The following is a 20,531-nucleotide window of genomic DNA, read 5'->3' as shown; positions in this document are numbered from 1 at the left end:
GGCTTGGAGCAACCTGGGGTAGTGGAAGGTGTCCCTGCCCTAGGCAGGAGGAAGAAAGGGATGGTTTGGAGGTCCCTTCCAACACAAACCATCCTGGGATTCCATGATCCTGTGCAAAGACCAGCAATATCACCCCAGTACTGGGCACTTGCTGCCCAGTTCCCCAGGCTGGACATGGTCCTACCAGCCAGGGACAAGTCATGTCCAAGTCCTGCAAAATTTGGGGTGAAACCATGACTTAACTGGAGCATGTATGTCACCAAAATAGCTCCTAGCAGGGAGTTGAGCTAATTAAAGTCCATTTAGGGGAAGGAGCTGCCTTTCCTTTTGCAGGAGACAGCAGCTTCGTGAGCTCTAATAAAGCCAGGGAGGAAAGCAGGGACATGGTCATGGATATGGGGACGCTGCTCCTTGAGAACCTTCAGGGAAGGAACCACTTTGTTCAATTACCTGGAAACGTAGGAACATTCCCAGGCTCACAGCAGGGAGGTGTGAGCTGATGGCACCTCTGCACCATCAGCTTAGGGTCAGCACAGCTCCTCCAGATGTGAGCAGGGATGAATCCTACCAGAACTGGTGAGTTCCAACACGGGGACATGAAGAAAAATACAAAATAAATTCATATGTTTTGTTCTTTATTCTCTCTGTTAGGCCTTAAATGCTTTTGTGTTTTCCATGACCTGAGAGAGTGGTCCTGTGTCCTTGGGCACCTATGTTTTGGCATTCCCAGCTCCCTAAACCACCCTCACAGAGACGAATTTATTCCCAGTATCCCATCTGTCAGTGGGAAGCCATTCCCCCTTATTGTGTCCCTCCATCCCTTGTCCCCAGTCCGTCTCCAGCTCTTCTGGAGCCCCTTTAGGCCCTGGAAGGAGCTCTCTGGAGCCTTCTCCTTTCCAGGTGAACACCCCTTGCTTTCTCAGCCTTTCCTTTTGGAGAGAGAACACGTTTCCCAAATCCAGAAGAGAGATAGACTGGAGTCCCTCTAAGGCCAGCTCCTGTGCCAGCAGCACCTTCCCTACTCGGTGTTTTTCCCACTTTTGATCTCAAGAGACAAATGGAAACATCTGACAAGCAAATGACACCGTTCCCTCCCAGCCCTGCCCCACCATGGAACCGCTCCCTTCCAGGTCCTGCACCCGTGACCTTTGGGACAGTGCCATGTCCAGGGGCTGAGCAGAGATTTCATCCCCCAGTCTTGGTGGGTTGTGGATCTGGTGTCCCTCAGCCACGTGTCTTCTGCAATCCAACCTTGCAGAAATTCTGGCTTTCCATGATGGGGAAACGGCTCCCCTTTCCCCCATCCTGCCCTTGGAAGGCTGGATTAACCCAGCTCTGGATTTCTGTCTCCCACCACTCACCGCTCCCCCGATAAAGATCCATGTGAAATTTATCTCGCCATCTTTCATTAAAATAAACCAATTAAGCAATGCTGAGGAGCCTCTGATCCAGGCCAGCTCGGTCAGTTGGTGAATCCCTGTTTCCAAAGCATCTTCTCTCTCTGCTTACCCTCACATCAAAGCAAGCCAGGGACCAGCCCCGTCCTTGGAGCAAAGCCTGTCAAGAGATTGGGGAAACAGCTGATTTAATGCCAAGGAAATTAGTAACCAAATCAGTTCTTAGCCAAACGGCTCCTCTTCTTGATCTTGGGAAAAGTGGTGTTTAAATTCTCGATCTCATGGTTTTAGACTCAGGAAATGTGATTACACATCTGTCATTATTTTACTCTTCTGTGTTGATGGCTCATATTAAACAAACCACATTCCTGCATCGCTTAGTAATCTCTGCTGTTCCCTTTCCTTGCTGAGGAGACAAGTCCCAGCTTGACATCCCCATCCCTGTTGATCACAGCTCTGCTGTGAACCAACCGGCAGAGCTGTGCTGGCTCCAGCCGCAGGAGCGTTCGCACCTCCGACCTCTTTTCTCCAAATTCCCACAACTTCGCAGCCCCCTTTTCTCCTAAACACCGTCTGGGTGAGGAGCAGGACATCCACACCCTGCTGAGATCCATGTGTTTCTCGGAAAGGTGGTCCAGCCTTCCCTTGTCTTCCACCGAGCAGGTAAGAACATGCGCTTTGGGCTTGGACACCAGTCAAAAAGGGTTGGTGCTTCCAAGCAGAGCACAATTCCCAGGGATCCCGGCGCCTCACCAGCCCAGGAGGACGTGGAAAGCCCCACGGCTCCTGCGGGATGGGCTCCCAGCGGCCACGCAGGAGGAACCTGCCCTGAAAAACGCCACCTCTGCAGGGACACTGAGCTTTTCTCTTGGTGGCTTTATCTTCCAGCTGTGCTGAGACAACCCCGAGCTCGCCATGGAGCTGCTGGAGGAACCTGACTCATAGATGTTCCCAGCACCAGGTAGGAAAAGGAGAGCCTGTTTCAGTGGTGTTGGGGATGGAAGGGAGTGGTGGGGCAGAGAGTGACCTGGTACTGGTAGGGACATCGGAGACGTGGGGCTGTGGTGTTGACTGAGAGGTGCCTATCCAGGTGTTTCCCATGGCTTGTGAAATCCTTCCCACCTGCTGGAAACTCAGCAGAGGATCTCAGGGAAATCACGGGGTCGGAAAGCTTTGCCTTTTCCTGCTGAGGACACGGTTGGCCAAGAATTGGCAGCCATGCTCCTTGTGGCCGTGTTTTTCCTTTATCATGCCATTTTGGCACAAGAGCTGTGCCAGGAATGGTGAAGATGCCTGGGAATTCTTGTGGAGGATGGTATGGTCTCAGGAAAACCCCCAGCTCCCAGTGCAATGCTGTTTGCTTGGATTGTGGAATTTCCCTTGGTTTTGTTGGTGTGATTTCCATCTTTTGCCTGCACCAAGCCCCAGATTTGTCCCATCCTGGGAGCTATGAGAGGTGGAAGGGTTGGAGCAGATGGGATGTGCTCCTTGTCAGCAAACCCACCATGTTTGTGCCTGACTGATTCCTGTGGGAGAAGGCTGGTGTGGCATCGCCCTGTTCCTGTCAAAGACGAATCCATTTGGTTAAAAACAGCTCCTTTTGTTCTCTGCCACGTGACACGGGGAGTTTTCCTCCACCAACCCCTACAGGACGAGAGGGGAAGGTCCCGGTGAAGTGGGATTGAAGTGAAATGGGGGTGGGAGTGGGAGGGCAAGGCTGGGCGTGGGCAGGGCACCACTCCTTGCTGTGGGAGGCTGGGTGAGGTCCTGGGGGCACCTCTGCTCCCCCCCTGCACCCAGGAGCTGGGAGGGATCCCGTTCCCCTGGCACAGGGCATCCAGAACTTCATCTTCCACAGCCACTCACCCAAGGGTGCTTTGGGCAGTGGGTGCAGGGCTCTGCCTTCAGGTTGTGGTGCCTGTTGCTTCCAAGGTTCCATAACCTGAGGAATGAGCTGGGATTGCTGAATTCCAAGCTGCCTCTGGCCTTTGGGTTTTTATATGTGTGTATGGCAGGTGTTCCTCGGGTGTTTTTGGCAGGGATCCCCTCTGGACTGCATTGGGTCACACACTCTGGGGACAAGGGCTCAGGAGCACTTTATGCTTCGTGGCTGATCTTTCCTGATGTGAAATCATCTGCAAGGTTGATGTTGGCACAGATACTGTGAAACTGCTGGAGCGAGTCCAGAGGAGGCCACGAAGGTGCTCCAAGGCTCTGGAGCCAGGCTGAGGGAGCTGAGGGTGTCCAGCTGGACAAGAGAAAGCTCCAGGGAGACCTTAGAGCCCCTTGCAGGGCCTGAAGGGGATCCAGGAGAGCTGGAGAAGGACAGGGGACAAGGGATGGAGGGACAGGACACAGGGAATGGCTCCCACTGCCAGAGGGCAGGGATAGATGGGATATTGGAAAGGAATTCCAGGCTCTGAGGGAAGTGAGGCCCCGGCACAGGGTGCCCAGAGCAGCTGTGGCTGTCCCTGGATCCCTGGCAGTGCCCAAGGCAGGTTGGACAGGGCTTGGAGACACCTGAGATAGTGGAAGGTGTCCTTGCCCATGGCAGGGGGTGGAACAAGGACGTCTTTAATGTCTCTTCCAACCCAAACCATTCCATGACTCCGTGAAACTCCTCTGGGCCCGGTGGAACACAGGACCAGGCTCTCTTGGCAAGCAGAGCAGCTTGGGAGGAGTGTTTGTAGGATTGCTCTTTTTAAACAATTAAGAGCTTCTCCAGCTCATTTCCTTCAATGCCCTCACAGAGCAAATCAGCTTAATTAGCAGTCTAAGTGAATAATTAATTTTCTCACAGGTTTTTTTGATAGCTTCTTTAAAGCAAGAGGGTTTGAGCAGCTCCTGGCACGACCACGGCTCAGTCCTTTAGCTGGTGCCTGCAGACCCCGAGACCTATTTATTCCCTTATGGGCAGTGGAAATGGCCAAAAAATGGCACAAGGAGGGACCAGTGGCATGGAGGAGTTTTCCAAACAGTTTTCCACCCCCAGCATCCCATGGAGACGATGCAGCTTATTGATGTCCTAGCAAAGCACTGAGGTGTGACCCTAAAACCTGCTGCCCAGCCAGCTGATAGAGAGAGGTTTGAGCCTCCAAAGCCATAAAAATCAGGTTTATTTTCATCTTTGCCTCTTCTTTTAATGACAGGAGGGTCTGCTGTTGTTTAGACCTGAGTGGAGAGACTTTAATTACTACTTTGGTGCCAAGGATGTAAATACGGACTCGGGGAAGCAGCGAGGGTTATTAAAAAGAAAAGACTGTAATTGCTGGGCCCCTCCCTCTCCATCAGATTTTCCTCTCGCTCCGGTTTGGAGAGGACCGGCTGATCCAGTCGGGCTGTCTCTGGCCAGGGGTTGCAGGCTCTCCCTGAGGAAGGGGAACATCCAGCAGCACCCACCCAAGTCAGGATGGAATCACCTTTATCCAGGCAAAAAACTTTGTAGAAGCCCTGGGTTTTAGCATGGCCACACAGAGATGTTTGCAGTGTGAGGAGCAGGGCAGGCATTTTGGGTGGGTTTTCCCTGGGGAGATCTTCTTGCCATGGAAGAAACTCCCAGCCCTGCTGTAAACAGCCTCCCTCTCTCAGATGCAAGCACTCCCATGGCTTTTTTTTTTTTTTAAACTCCCATCTTTGATTTCATTTAATAATGGATGAATTATCAGAAATATGTGCTGGCAGGCAGCCCGGGTTTTGTCAGGAGGCAAACGACTTCAGTAACGCGTCGGTTGAAAATATTTTGAAAAAGAAAAAAGGGAGCGAGAACAAATAAAATAAAATAAAAAAAAAAAGAAAGTCAGTCTACGCAAAAGCCTCCGGGGGTGGGAAAAAACCTAAGCTGACTGCAGAACTTTTTTTTCTCTCCCTTTTCCTTCATGCCTGTACTGAGGGTAGGATTGTCTCACTGAACTCATCTCTCCAAGAGCACGCTGTCACTTCTGTGGGCTGGAGGGGGAATATCGGGGTGATGGAGGAGCCTCATCTCCTCCAAAAATTCCGGCACAGCCTCTTGGAAGTGGGGCTGCAGAGATGTGACGCCCTTGACCGCATCTCAGGCCGCGCACCCGCATCCCCCACGCCTCGATGGCTCCACGGCCGTGCCCGTCCCCGGGGCGGCACCGCGGGGAGCAGGGAGTGGGTGCCAAGGGGAACTTTTGCCCCAGGGCTGGAGCGTGTGGGGTGAAGCAATGGCACCCAGTCATCGGGCAGGAACGGGGCGAAGCCAGGGCGAGCAGGAGCCGGGGGAAGGCAGCACCTCCCCGGCGGCCTGCTCCGACATGCCGGGCCCGCACGGCCTCCCCGCGGGGCCTGCTCCTTGCATCCCTTCAGAGCCATCCCAGCACGGGCTGGGCAGGGAATGGAGAGAGGGAAACGCTGAGGAGAAGGATTTGGGGGTGTCGGTGGGTGAGGAGCTCAGTGTGAGGCGCCCATGTGAGGTGGGAGCCCCAGATCCAGCTGGGTGCTGGGCCGGTCCCACAGCGGGGGCAGCAGGGAAAGGGGGGATTCTCCTCCTCTGATCCACTCAGGTGAGACCCCACCTGCAGAGCTGCCTCTGGCGTCTCCAGCAGCAGAAAGATGTGGAATTGCTGGAACAAGCCCAGGGAAAGTCATGGGGTTGTTCCAAGGGCTGGAGCCCCTCTGTTCTGGAGCCAGGCTGGGAGAGCTGGGAATGTTCCCTGGAGAGGAGAAGGCTCCAGGGAGAGCTCAGAGCCCCTGGCAGGGCCTGAAGGGGCTCCAGGAGAGCTGGAGAGGGACTGGGGACAAGGCATGGAGGGACAGGACAAGGGGGAATGATTTCATTGAGATCAGGGTCAGATGGAATATTGGAAAAGAATTCTTCCCTGTGATGCTGGGGAGGTCCTGGCATGGAGAAGCTGTGGCTGCCCCTGGATCCCTGGAAGTGTCCAAGGCCAGGTTGGACAGGGCTTGGAGCAGCCTGGGACAGTGGAAATTGTCCCTGCCCATGGCAGGGGGTGGAATGGGATGAGCTTTAAAGTGCATTCCAAGCCAAACCATTCTGGGATTCCATGACTCCATGATCCCTTTGGTCATCCTGCTGGCTCTGGACATTTTTCATAGTTTTGGGATTCATGTTTGGGATCCCAGCTCTGGTGACACCATCACGTCCTCCCACAGCCACAGTTGCTTTGGCTGTGTGGAGGGGGATTTCCCACCTGTCCTGATTTTAAAGTGGAAATGGAGAGACAGGGAATTGCATCCTGAAGCCTGACTCCATTTCAGCTGCTTGCTCCAGCTGGTGAATTTAGCTTTGTTTCCCTCTAGAGAGTGATTTCTCCAAAGAGAGTGATTTCTCCAAAGAAAGCAAAGCTCACATCAAGAATGTCCCTGAGGTCCCCACGGGATGCTCAGCCCTGGCAGGTTTGGGATCAGTCTCTGAGTCCTGGCAGCGTGGCTGAGGCAGGAGATGCTCCTGAGCCAGATTCCATCCCACTCCTCTGCCTGAGTCAGAGTGAGTCAGCCCTCTGGATTGCTCTCCTGCTGCCCCGAGCCAACCCAGCATATTTATTAGTTAATTAGTTTGCATTTCCTCCTCCTCTCTTCCCTTCCCTTCACAGCAAGCCCTCTCCCCCATCTTTCCTGCAAAGCAAACTTCGGGGACCTCCATCCCATAAATATCCCCATCACCCACCCCCAAAAACATCATTCTTTCTGCAGACAGTCCCAGCTCTTGGTCCCCTGTTGGATTAAGCTCTTTTCTGACCCAGAGATGGGGCAACTGAGAGGTGTTTTAAAAACTTTTATTTTATTTTTAGTTTCATGTGAAGAGTGAGACAGATAATTTATATTTAATTCATGCTATTAAAATCAGAAGCCATTTCTAATTACAATGCATTATAAGCATTTCTTGGCCCATCAGCTTCTTTCCCACAGTCCCCTGTCCATGCAGTGGGTGGCAGGGGGGACCCACACTGCTCCCAGCAGAAGATCCAGGCCTTTCCCTACTAAGACCCAATTTTAGCCCTAAAATGTAAGGACTGAAGTTATTTTTCTGGCCATTTTCCCTGGCAGAGGAGCTGCACCCACAGGAAGGGTGCAGGCTGTTATTGTGACATCCCAATGAGTTATTAGCAGAGGGGGAAGTGTGCTGAGGCTTGCAGGGAACAGGAGGAATTCTTGCTGGTTTGCAAACTGTCCCCAGGGCTGGTTTTGCTCCATATGTTCACAGACTCCTGGAATCCCAGGGTGATCTGGGTGGGAAGGGATCCCATGGGCAGGGATGTCACCCACCAGATCAGGATCATCCATCTCTGCTTCCCAGAGTTTTATCCCTTAGGGAAGTGCCTGAGCTGGGTCCCACAGCCTGGCTGAGCCCTACACAGCTTTGTCCTCACCAAGAAAAGCTGGAATTTAGCAAAAAATCTGAGATTCAGCTGAAATCCTGATAAAAATCAGGGATGGCTAAAAAATCTACAACTGCTCCAGCTGCTGGAGGAGAGGGCCTGTCCCCCACTGGGAAAGGGATGGGAATAGATACAGGAATGAACGGGAAAAGGAACAAGGATGGAAATGGGAATGAGGATAGGAATGGGAATAGGGACAGAGACAAACAAGGATGAGGATGAACATGGAGAAGGGATGGGAATGGTGACAGAAATGGGGATAGGAACAAGGATAAGGATGGGGATAGGAATGGGGACAGGAACAAGCATAGGAACAGGTGTAGGGATTGGGATAGATGGGAAAAGGAATAGGGATGGAAATGGGAATGAGGATAGGGATGGGAATAGGGACAGAGACAAAGATAAGGATGGGGATGAACATGGAGAAGGGATGGGAATGGTAACAGAAATGGGGAAGGGAAGAAGGATAAAGAATGAGCATAGGGATGGGAGCAAGGATAAAGATGGGGATAGGAATGGGGACAGGAACAAGCACAGCAACAGGTGTAGGGATTGGGATAGAGATGGGAAAAGGAATAGGGATGGAAATGGGAATGAGGATAGGGACGGGAATAGGGACAGAGACAAACATGGTGACAGAAATGGGGATGAAAACAGTGACAGGAACGGGGATGGGAAAAGGATAAGGATGGGAACAAGAACAAATATAGGGGTGGGAACAGGAATGGGGACAGGAACAAACGTAGGAATGGGAATGGAGAGAGGGAAGGGACAGAAAGGGAAAGGGAGCAGCCTCAGTCCCGCCGGCTCAGCCAGCCCCGGTAATGAGCAGCTCCCCTGCCCTCGGCTGCCCCGCCTGGGTGGGGAGGGTTTTTCCAGCACTGAGGGTTTGCAAGCGAGGCACCAGAAGGCAGACGGGGAGGAGCAGGTAATTTTTATCCCTATGAAGTCAGCGCTGCCATTTCACTTGGAAAACCCATGGATTATCCTGCTGTTTCCTAGCACCCTTTGTTCTTCCTCACCCTGTTTCCCACAAGAGATGGGGAGACTTGGAGGAGCTGGGCAGTTTTGGGTTTGATAGGAATCAGGTCCAGCTCTATCTCATCTCTGCTGGAGAAAAAAAAAAAAAAAAAAAAACCCTCATTTTCTTTGGCTTTGCTGATTAAAGTTTAATTACCTTGAATGCAAATGATTCATCAAAGAAGCACAGATTGTTTTTTTTGTGAGAAGTTCATGTGCAGCCTGGGAAGGAAAGTGTTTATTGAGGTGTTCTTTGAGCAGGGTCTGCTCAGTGTCAGGAAAAGCTTTTGGGCAGAAACAGAAAAAAATCACTTTTGCTCTGTTCCCAACTCGCTTTTCCTTCCCTGAAAGGTCTCCCTGAGCACTTGACAGCATCACACAGCCCATTGCACAAGTGACTTATATTTTCCTGCTCTCAGGTCTGCAAACCTACCTCTGGGAATTGCCCAGACATGGGGAAAATAGGGCCTTTGCTGGTTTTCCATGGTTTTTGTGTGAGTTCATACTCTGGGAGATCTGATTGCAAAAGCAGTCCTGGAGTCAGGGAAACAGAATTCCAGGCAGGTGTTCTCACTGCACTTGGGGAGCCTCTTCTTTTCTTTTGGGGTGTGTAATTCCTTTATCTTGCTTATCTTTCCTAGAGATGCCTCTGTAAGCCCAGAGCAAAACTTGCTGGGCATCCAGCAGAGTTAGCAGGGCTGACAGGAACTATCTGATCCCCCAAAATTAAAGGGAATGACAGTGTGGGAATACAGCTTGGAGTGTAAGTAGCTTGTGCCATGAGAAATCACCTCAGCTTCGTATCCTGATGGATTTAAACCAGGTAAATGACTCAGAAGGGGTTGCCACCACCATGGCTTTTATTTACAATCCCAAGGGGGCTGATCCTGCTGGGATGGGGCTACAGAGGGGAAAGGACCTCTCTGCACAATTCCCCCCCATGAAAACGCCTGGAAATAGAAAACAAAATGATGCTGTGTTTGTCCTTCCCAAAAATAACCCCAAATCCTCTGGAACACCGTGGGTGGAGCCTGTGCTGCTTATCCAGCTTCTCCTCAGTCTCCTGCAGATGTTTGCAGGAATGAGGTGCTCAGGGGCAGCCAAATTCCCCCAAAAACCCCAACCTGGGGAATGGGGCTGCAACTCAAGGATGCTGGAGAGCCTCGGGGTGCAGGGCAGCCATCCCCCCAGGAATCAGACATTCCCGAGAGCAGATAAAAGGGATTGGGGCTGGCTGCCTGCCCATGGAAAATCCCAGCCCAATCTTCTCACCTGGAGCTGTTTGCAGACTCTTCTCCCCCATTAGCATAAGCAAAGTTGCCTCCGTGCCATGCTGCCTTTCTATCCCGCTCAGCTGCCACTCCTGTTGGGATTTGAGGCTGTTTTTAATGTCATTCCTTCCTCCCCCTGTGGCACCTGGAGCAGGACCAGCCTGGCATGTCCCGGCCATGGGCAGACAGACACATCCCACTGGTCTTTCATCAGCTGGGCAGCACAGCCCCAGCCCTGGTTGCACCCATGCCATGGGTCAGCCAGGGAAATTCCCCAGGCAGCCATTCCCTGGGCTGCCCACTCCTGCTGGTGCTTCTTGGAACCCTGGGAATTGCTGAGAATTTCAGAGTTTCTGTGCTGACAGACTCTGACCCCCAAGGGAAAACTGCATTGACCTGAGGCTGTGGAGAAGCTTCCAAAATGGAATGACAGAACTGGGATTATGGTGTGTAATTTGAATAAAAGTGTGTAATATCCCGGGGTGGAAAACTCAGAGTTTAAGGTGTTAGAATATAGTAATATATATAAAGCAAGATGGAGGTTTTAGGGAGAAGGCTGCTCCTTCTTCTCCATGGGTTTGGGTGGTTTTGTGTAATTGGACAAAAAAGTCCCCATTGCAGGCAGGGGTGGTTGGTTCTTGGGTTAAAAGTGAAAATAATTGAGGTGTCATTTCTTAATTGGACAGTTTATCCCTAAAAGGCCTTGTGGAGAGAGAGACAGGGCTCCATTTTTAGTTTGTTAGAGTGAAGTGCTGCAGAACTCAGGGTTTGTGACAGAGATAAGAACTAATTAACATCTGAGTCCCAACAAGAAATACCATCTCATGTATTTAATCCTGACCCTGGCAAAGAAGAAGCAAAGAATCCACAGGTGCTGTGGGAATGATCCTTTTGCATCCCTAAACACCCACTTTTCCAGCTCAGAGCAAAAATAAATACATCATCCAAGCCCCCAAACACCCTGCACTTTGCAAACCTGAAGGATCAAAATAATCGATCTGCAGTGTTTAGAACCCATTTGCATCGTGCAAAGATATTATTAATTGCCAATTAGCAGTCAAACAGCACTAATGGCACCTGGCACAGGGAGGGAATAATCAGCTGGGCTTCTGCAATTGGAAAAACACCCAGCCCTGTGTAATTAAATGTCTTCTCCAGGCTCACCCCACCTGGCTGGCCTGGGCACTTGTTTGGGAAGCTTCCCACGCCACTGGGATGGGGCAGCTCTGGGACAGGGCAGCTCCAGGATGGGATTCTGCCAGTCCCACAGATGTGCTGTCCTTTCCTGGGATGGCTGGGGAGGAAAGGATCTCTCCACGGCGTGTGGAAGGAGCAGCACAGTTCCAGGAGCTGGTAGGAGCAATCCCTGCATGGGGTAATTGGGGTGTCTGAGGGATGAGATGTGGCTTAGGCTTAGGTTTAGGCTGGGTGTGAAGCCTAGCTCAAGGGAGGGCAGGCCTGGTGTTCTTCATGTAACAGCTTGAGATCCAGCCCTGTCATAAACACAGCCATGGGAATGTGATAAATCCAAGCTGGCTCTGCAGGTAGGGCTGTTTGCTGAGCTTGGAGAGGGAGGAATGGAAAAGGCTTTGTGCCTTGGAAACTCTCCTGATTATACCTAAAACCAGGGATTGATACTTGGAAAAAGAAACTGGGAGGGTTATTTTCTCTAGTTTATTCAGCTGATCGCCTCCTAGGAGCACTGGCTGGGCAGATCCATGTCTGCAGCAGCAGTCCATGTTCCTGAGAAACTGGGAAAGCCTCAGGCACAGGGAATATTGCTGGAAAGAGGGGAAAATCCCCACTGGGGGTGAGGAGGTGGCACCAGCCTTCACCCAGGACCAGTTGCCCTGGCAGAGCACGGGAGTCCTGGCTGCTCCAGGGAGGGATGCTGCAGCTCCTTCCTCACATGCAGAGCACAGAATTGGAGACTTTGTGATTTTTTTTTTTACTTTTATTTGGGGGGGATTTTTGGTTTGGGGGTGATGAGCCAAGAAGCTGGTGTCAGGGTAAACCCTGGGGAGCTCCAGGCTCTCCAGAGCACCATGGGGCTGGAGAGAGCCTTGAATTCCTGCACTGACAGCCCAAACCCTTATTTTCATCAAGGCAGCATCTTTCTGACCACTGGTGCCATAAAACAAGTAGCTCCAAGTGCGTGCTGAGGGTTTGTGGAAATCTGGGATGTGGGATGTGCTGCCACATCCAAGGGGAGGATTTTGGGGCTGTAAATGGATTCAAACTGCCAGAGGGCAGGGATGGATGGAATTTTGGGAAGGAATTCCTGGCTCTGAGGGTGGGGAGGCCCTGGCACAGGTTTCCCAGAGAAGCTGTGGCTGGCCCTGGATGCCTGGAAGTGTCCAAGTCCAGGTTGGACAGGGCTTGGAGCCACCTGGGATGGTGAAAGGTGTCCCTGTTCATGTCAGGGGGTGGCACTGGATGAGCTTTAAGGTCCCTTGCAACCCAAATAATTCTGGGATTCCATAAATCAGGGGAGCTGGCTGGCGGGGCGGGGAGCATGATTAGCTGGGATGGCTGAGTTTGAGGAATCCCCTCTGCAAAGCACCAAAATTAGGGAGTCCCCTGAGAACAAGGGATCCAAGGGCTGAGTTTGCCCCAGGAAAGGTGCAAAGGGGGAGCCCTACCCTGCAGAAAATCATGGCTGGAGATGGAGGCATCTGTGCTTGGGCTTTGGAGCAGGATGGGATCTGAGGTGAGCCAGGATTGGGTTTGTTGGATGGGATAACACAGCAGGACCCTGATGTCTCTGAAAAAAAATGCATTAATTTTAAATACAGCAAGTGCTGCTGGAGCAGCTGGGAGTGGTGCCACAGGCAGGGTGGCAGAGGGGTGACAGTTTCCCAGGGTTTTTCCCAGGGTTTTCCTGGGGTGCCCACAGCATCTTTCACTCCTTTCCTTCCTTCAGGGAAGACCTTGGACAAAGAACTGTTGGCACAGGGCAGAATTGTGCAAACATGAGGCGGGCAAGGCTGAAAAAGGAACACCTGGGATTTCTCCCTCACTGCCCGTCACTGGCTTCCAGAAGCTTTATTTTTAGTATTTTCTTTAAAAAAAAAAAAATGGATTTGGACTGAAATAATTTGGATCATTGAAATCATTTGGATTGGATTGAAATAATCTCCTGGGCTATGGATGAGAGTCAGGGCTCTGCATTTCATGCCCCTGCAGTAATGGGTGTCAGGGTTCTCCTTTAAACCTCTCTTTCCCAGGGCTTTATATCTGGATCATAAAAATTCAGAGGAAGGAAAAAAAGGAATCACATAAAAGGAGGTCGTAGCCACAGCTGCTTTTGGTTTATTGTGCTCACAGAGCTCATAAACACCTTGGTTTGGAAGTGGAGAGGGCCAGGTCCAGCTGCTGTGGGATGTTTGGGGTAGGAACCCAGGGATTTTGAGGGTGCCATGAACATGGGAGCTCGTGGGAGAATGGATTGAGGTTTTGGTGATGGGGGCTGGCCCTGGTAATCCCACAGACACAGGTCCTGCCCTGGAGGGGAGGGCTGCTGTACCCGCTGCTGGGGTGGGACCCCAAAATGGGCTAGAATCCTAAAATCCCAGAATTGTTTGGGGTGGAAGGGACCTTCAAGACCATCCAGTTCCAGCCCCCCTCGCAGAGGCAGGGACTCATTCCACTTATTCCCCTATCCCAGATTGCTCCAAGCCCCTTCCAACCTGGCCTTGGACAATTCCAGTGATAGGGCAGAGGTTTGGGAGCTTCCAGGGCAGGAAGGAACATTTTGGGGTGGCCCAGATCTGTCCCCAAAGCTGTGATTCTTCCCTCCTGCCTCGCACCAGCTCCCAGACACAGCCCTGGGGAAGAGTGAGCCAGCTCTTCCCCTCCCAGTTTGGTTAATGAAACCTGGCTCCTGCTGACAATCCTGGCTTCCCCAGAGAAGGGAAGGGAGAGAGAGGCCTAAACATGGAGCAAATTCCCTCCTGGAAGTGCAGCACCCCGGGCTGGGTCACTTCCCACATCCACAGGGCGCCACAGCACCCACGGTGGGTGGCTTGGGCACTGTGCTCACCCCAAGAGCTCCCATCCTCTGGGATGGAAATCATCTGGGCTGGGCACATCCCTGAGCCTCACCTGCCCTTGGTGTCCCCTCAGCCCCTTCAGGTGTCCTGCACATCCCAGACGCCAGGGAATGGTGTCATTTCAGGGCCACATTTTCCAGAAATTCAGTCTGGTGATGGTCTGGGAGACAATGTTCTTCCAGGAGAGGCTTTACCAGCTTCCTGAGGGATAAATACTTCTGGAGCAGGATAACCCTGCTGGGTGAGAGCTGGGTGTTGTGTTTCCAGACGAAGGAAGGAATGATGCATCTGACTCCATGTTCTTGAAGGCTAATTTATTATTTTATGATCTATATTATATTAAAGAATGCTATACTAAACTATACTAAAGAATACAGAAAGGATACTTAGAGAAGGCTCAAAAGAAAATAATGAAAACTTGTGACTCTCTCACAGTCCAACACAGCTTGGCACTGATTGGCCATTGAGTCAAAACAATTCACATAAACCAATGAAACAATCACCTGTCGGATAAACAATCTCCAAACACATTCCAAAGCAGCAAAACACAGGAGAAGCAATGAGATAATATTGTTTTCCTTGTTCTCTGAGGCTTCTCAGCTTCCCAGAAATCCTGGGCAAAGGGATTTTTCCAGAAGATATGACTGCCACAGCTGGGGGTGACACTGTCACCATTCAGACACGTCCTTTCCTCTGTGCCACGGGCTGGGAGCAGCAGGGGGAACCTCTGGAGATCCACAGCTGCTGCTTCCTGGGGAAATGGCATGGCTGGGAAAGATTCCACTGAAAGCTGCCCTTCAAACCAAACCAAAACAAAATTATGCCTTTTCCTGCTGCAGAGAAGGGAGGGGGGCAGCAGGAAGCATGGAATTCCAGAATGGTGTGGATTGGAAGGGGCCTTGAAGACCATCTCATTCCAAACCCCTGCCATGGGCAGAGAAACTTTCCACTAGCCCAGGTTGCTCAGGTTTTATATATAAACAACCAAATAATAAATAATATATATATAATATAGATAATTACAAACATATATATATAATTATAAATTTTTATTTTATATATATCCACAGGCTTTCTCTGCCAAAGGAGCACCCCCAGAATCCCATCTGGAAAAATACACTGCAATAATGCACCAATTTGCAAGTTATTTGCATATTATTGCACCAATGCAATAATTTGCAAGCCCTCAAATGCATTTGCTCACTTACAGATTTACAAGAACGTTCCTGAGCTCTGATATTAATAAGCAAATAAACACATAAATGAACTGTTTGCTGCCACAGCAGGGAGGTATTCCCAATCCTTGACTAAAGCTGGGCTTTTTGGGACATGGTGCCAGCTCCAGGCTGTCCCATGGGTGCCAGAGCACTCGGTGACAGCTGTCCAGTGAGATTCCCCAGGGAACCTGACTGGGATAAAGCCCAGCCAAAGCCTGTGGTGATTTCAGAGCTGGTGTCCAGTGCTGGTTCACTGTGCAGCCTCAAAAATGGGGTTTTTAGCCCTGGGAGGTGGGATGGAATGAGGGAGGGGGAAGGAGAAGCTCAGGGAGAAAAAAGGAGGTGACCAAAGTGGAAGGACACAGGGATATGGAACCACAGCAACGTGCCCAGGGACACAGGGAGCTTGGAGACCCCAAAATCTGGGGTCCCTGGGAGCTCAGGGACCTGGGAGCTTGGAGACCCCAAAATCTGGGGTCTCTGGGAGCTCAGGGACACAGGGAGCTTGGAAACCCCAAAATCTGGGGTCTCTTGGAGATCAGGGACACAGGGAGCTTGGAAACCCCAAAATCTGGGGTCTCTGGGAGCTCAGGGACACAGGGAGCTTGGAGACCCCAAAATCTGGGGTCTCTTGGAGCTCAGGGACACAGGGAGCTTGGCTGCAGCTGTCTGGCTCCTGTGTGCCATTAATAAACACAAAGGGATTAACGAGCTATTTGTGGGAGCCCATTAGGCAAATATTAGCCCAGCTATGGATCCTCCTGGAGGCTGCCTCAGTCCATTTCATGAAAATCAATTCGCTTTTGGGCAGGCGTGGGGAGAGGCGGCGGCGGCGGCTTCAAAAAGCAGAGGAATTGCACAAATCCTGCCTGGCAGCACTGGCACCTTTGGAACCTTCGTGTGAGGAGCCTTTTGTGATCCAACCCCAACATCCTGGTGTTGGTGCTCCCAGCACTGGGCTTAGGCTGTGCTGGTGTTCCCAGGACTGGGTTTAGGCTGTGTTGGTGCTCCCAGGACTGGGTTTAGGCCGGTGTTGGTGCTCCAGGACTGGGTTTAGGCCAGTGCTGGTGGGAAGTGATTCCTGCTGTCTCCAAAGGGGATGTTTGTGACTCAAACCCCAGGCAGGGGCTGTTGGCATATCCCTGGCACCCCAGAGGGGGGTGAGGTGAGTGTGGAAGTGGTGAATGGAATGAGACGGGCTTTAAGACCCAACTCGGATCGTTCCGTGTTGCCACAATTTCCAGCGGCTCCGTGCTCCTCGAGCCTGGTGGGAGCAGAGATGCCCAGCATGAGCCCCTGGTGCTGCTGGGGTCCCTGCCTTGGACTCCCACCCCCTCTCCCCTTTGGCGTCCATCCCTTCCCTGCCAAATGGAGCGCTGACCTTGGCCGGGGCCGCCGGCAAGGCCGGGAGCACAAACAGCTCTTCAGAGCAGCAGTAAATCATTGATGGGTGGCTGATGGACACGTGGGGCCACGGCCAAGCTCCCTGGGCCGCTCTGTCCCTGGGGATAGAGGGGGGGACGGTGGCCCAGGGTGGCTTTTCCCTGCTGCAATATCCTGTTTACAGAGCACGAGGCTGGTGTCCTGTTTCCGTGGGCAAAAGGTGCCTGCCTGCTTTGCCTGGGGATGGGAACAGCACCAGCAGGGCTCTTAGGGTGAGGATGAGGATTAGGGTTATTCAAAAAGCCCCCCAGAACGCTGTGCTAGCAGCAGGGTTGTTACAAGCCATGCCAAGGAAAACACATCCTGGCAGGGCAGTGCCACCCCAGGGCACGCTGGTGTGGGTGGAGGGAGCAGGATGGGATGGGATGGGAGCCTTTGTGCCCTTCTGTCATGGAGTTGGGGTTTAAATTATGGGGATTAAATTAAATTGTGGAGAATTATTAATTTTTAATTAACTATAAAAATTATTTTAATTAATTATTAAGTGATGGGGAAATCCTAATTTAACTGGCTCAGGCTGTGAGGGTTCTGCTAGGTTCCCTTCAGGAAGTGCACTGGAGGATCTCCAGTTCTCCCAGTGTGAATGTGCTGCTGGTCCATGACCCCTCGTGCCCAATCCATTCCTGATGCTGCTGCCCTTTGCACAGAGCAAACCCAGCCCTGCACCCCTGACCCCTTTTCCCAGCTTTGTCCCAGACCCACCTGATCCACCCTGGATCGGGTTTGGAGCAAACCCTTCTGCTTCATGACCCCATTCCCAGATTTCACCGTGGCTCCTGCAAACCTGCAACCAAGCCCTGCTGCCATGGAAAATCCATGGACACAGGTGGGCAAGGAGCTGGATCACCAGGGAGGGAATGTGCCCCCCACACCTCCTCCTTTGGAGCACTGATGGATGCCCTGGCTCTCTGAAGTCTTTCACCACCCAAACTCCACTTTTTAATTTTTCTTTTTTTTTCTCAACAGAGAAATTCCGAGTTTTCCTCCCACTCCACCCCACTGAGGGGGGATTCTCTGATGTCTCATAGGTCAGGGCTGTTGGTGACCCCCCTGAGGGGGCCCTGGCTGGGGTTTCTCTCTCGTTTCAGCAGCCCTGAGGCGTCTGCCCCTCTGTCAGATGGGGTGGGAATCATGGAGTGGTGTTGAAGCTGGAGAACAGACGGGCTAAAAATATTCCCCCGCTCGCTCCTGTGATCTTTCCTCCCCGTCTGCCCCTCCCTGCTGCCCTTTTCTGCTTTACACCACAATCCCATGGGATTGCAGCAGCTCTGCCAGGCTGGGAGCAAACTCTAGGAATAACCCCCAGGCCCAGAGCCACGAAAAAGCCCCTTGGGGTTCCCCAAAACAGAAAGGATGAGAGGGGGGGAAATGGAGTTTTTAAAGAGGGAAATGGGAGTGGATTTGGGAAATGCGGCTGTGGGAAAACCAGACTTAATCCATAGAAAATCCCTGCCTGAAAATCCCTGAATTTATTAATAATTCGGTGATAAACCAAACCTTTGGTGGCCCGGGTGGGGTGAGGAGCAGGGGGTTCGGTTTGGGGGCGATCCCGCCTTTCCCTCCGGCCATCCCGAGGAATCTGCCGGGCTCCAGTGGCATTCCTGCTGCTGCTGAGGAGGATGCTGGGCTGCAGGAGCTGGGAATTCTGCGGGCTAGATCAGCAGATCAGCACTGCCGAGCCGGGGGATGCTTCCCTGCCCGGTGCACGCTTGGATTTTCTTGATGGTTCCAACTCTTGGGGGTTCAGGCTGGATTTTCTCATTTTCCAGCCACTTCGGGTTTAAATCTGATGCAGCTCATTTTTATTTTCGTCCTTGCTGACTTCCCAGGCAAAGGCTGGGCACGGTAAATACAGAGGGGGATTTTTGGGGGCCTGTTAAATGTAGTGGCATCCTCCCTCAGCTAAAATCAGATGGAAAGAGCCCCTCTGGGAGCATTCCTTGAATTCCTGGGGAGCCAGGGGTGGCTTGGCATTGCCAAAATTCCAGAATGCCCAAGGAGCCATCCTGCTCTCCACCTGGCTCCTGAGCTGGGGTGTCCCCAGGCCTCTCCCAGGGATGCTCCCCCTTTCCCAGCACCATCCCGGGTTGGCTCCTGCACACTGAGCACTGGCTTTCCCAAAATTCAGCTGGGATGGATGGAGTTGGAGCTGTCCCCAGGGGCAGCACTGGGGCAAAACCCCTGAGGATGGGTCCCAATGTGTGCTCAGGCTTTTAATAATAATAATAATAATAATATTTATTATAAATTCATAAGCTCAGGTTTATTAATTATATTACATTCAAACCAAATTGAAGCAGAAGCTTGATGAAATCCCCGTAAATTGGGTATTTATGGCCAAAAATCAGGTGGAATTCTCCTAAACAGCCCAGCAAAAGCTGGAGAGGGTCCCTCCAGCCTGGTGGCTTCTGTGCTGGGGTGACAGAGCCTCCCCCACCCCAGCCTGGGTAGGGAGGGAGGAAGAGCTTCCTCGGAAATCCCCGTGAAATGCAGGAATGGGAGCGAGGTCCAGCTCCTCTCCGGAGTTTATAGCAACGCTCCGGCTGTTGTGGCTCCGTGCCGGGGATTCTTTATTTAATTTCTTCCCCTTATGGGCTGAGAAACCTTCCCAGCCCCAGCACAGCCCGCTCACAGTAGCTGGGATTTGTTTTCCTCTCTTGTCCAGGGAGGAATTTCTAAATCCCAGCTGCAGCCAGAGCTGGAGCCCTGGAATATGCTGAGTTGGAAGGGGCCCATCGGGATCGTCGAGTGTGATGCTGTGCCAGGTGTCATCGAGCAGAGGTGACACTCCTGTCCCCAAATGCACCCCACAAGGCTTGTGGTCAGCGCTGAGTTCCCTGTGCTGCTGCTCCAGGGTCAATTTTCCTAGCAGGACATCCTGAAAATCCCTAGAAATGGATGCTGGGCACCGACAGCAGCAAGCCTGATCCGTCAGCCTTTGGGAAGGGGATGGGATGCAGAGAGGGATGTGTTTAGTTGTTATTTTGTTGCTTTTTGAATAAGAATTTTTATGCCATTAACAAAATCCGAGGGACACTACGAGATAAGAGAGCTCCCACGTCTCCGTGTCCCTCCCTGCCAGTGACAATGCTGGCATTGAAATTCTGGGATGGGAGACACTCGCCTGGTGATAATGCAGGATCACAGTGAGCTGCTGCTATTTCCTGTCCTTTCCATAGAAATGCATCCAGTGCGAGAAAAATCCGTGTATTTTATGGGAATGGCATTTTCAGTCATAACCACACCACCTTTTTCTTTTTAAATTATTGTTATTTTGAGATAGGCCTTGCAATGCAAAAACAAACCAAACCAACCCCAAAAGAATTCAGGGTTTTTTTTCCCATTTTCCATCTGCTTGGGACTCTGAGGAGATTAATTCCAGAACTGTGAGGGAAATGTCACCGGAGTCTTTGGGCTTTTCCTCTCGCAGAGAGCAGAGGCAGAGAGGACCCTGGCTGAGGTCCATCTTTCCGAGCTCTCCCCACGTTGCAGCCTGGGATGGCTTTTCCTGGAGCGTCTCCTCCAGCCCTGGGATCATCTCCCTTTGGAACGAGCCGAGATTTTTCCCCCCCGGCTCCCGAGCGGCGTCGCGCCCGCGCCATCCATGTCGGTGTTTATACATCGCCTCGCTGGCATCCCAGAGCTCTTCCTGCTGCTTTATTTAGCCTCTGCAGCAAGGCAGGCGCTGGGTTCCTGTATCCCTGTGTTCCACAGGGCCTGGGATGGGGCTGGGATGTGCCCAGCGGGACCCACTCATCCTCCTCCGTGT

This window comes from Onychostruthus taczanowskii, unplaced genomic scaffold (genome assembly GCF_017590055.1).
Source record: "Onychostruthus taczanowskii isolate IOZ18803 unplaced genomic scaffold, ASM1759005v1 scaffold100, whole genome shotgun sequence".
Lineage (NCBI taxonomy): Eukaryota > Metazoa > Chordata > Aves > Passeriformes > Passeridae > Onychostruthus > Onychostruthus taczanowskii.
This window is presented reverse-complemented; position numbering follows the sequence as displayed.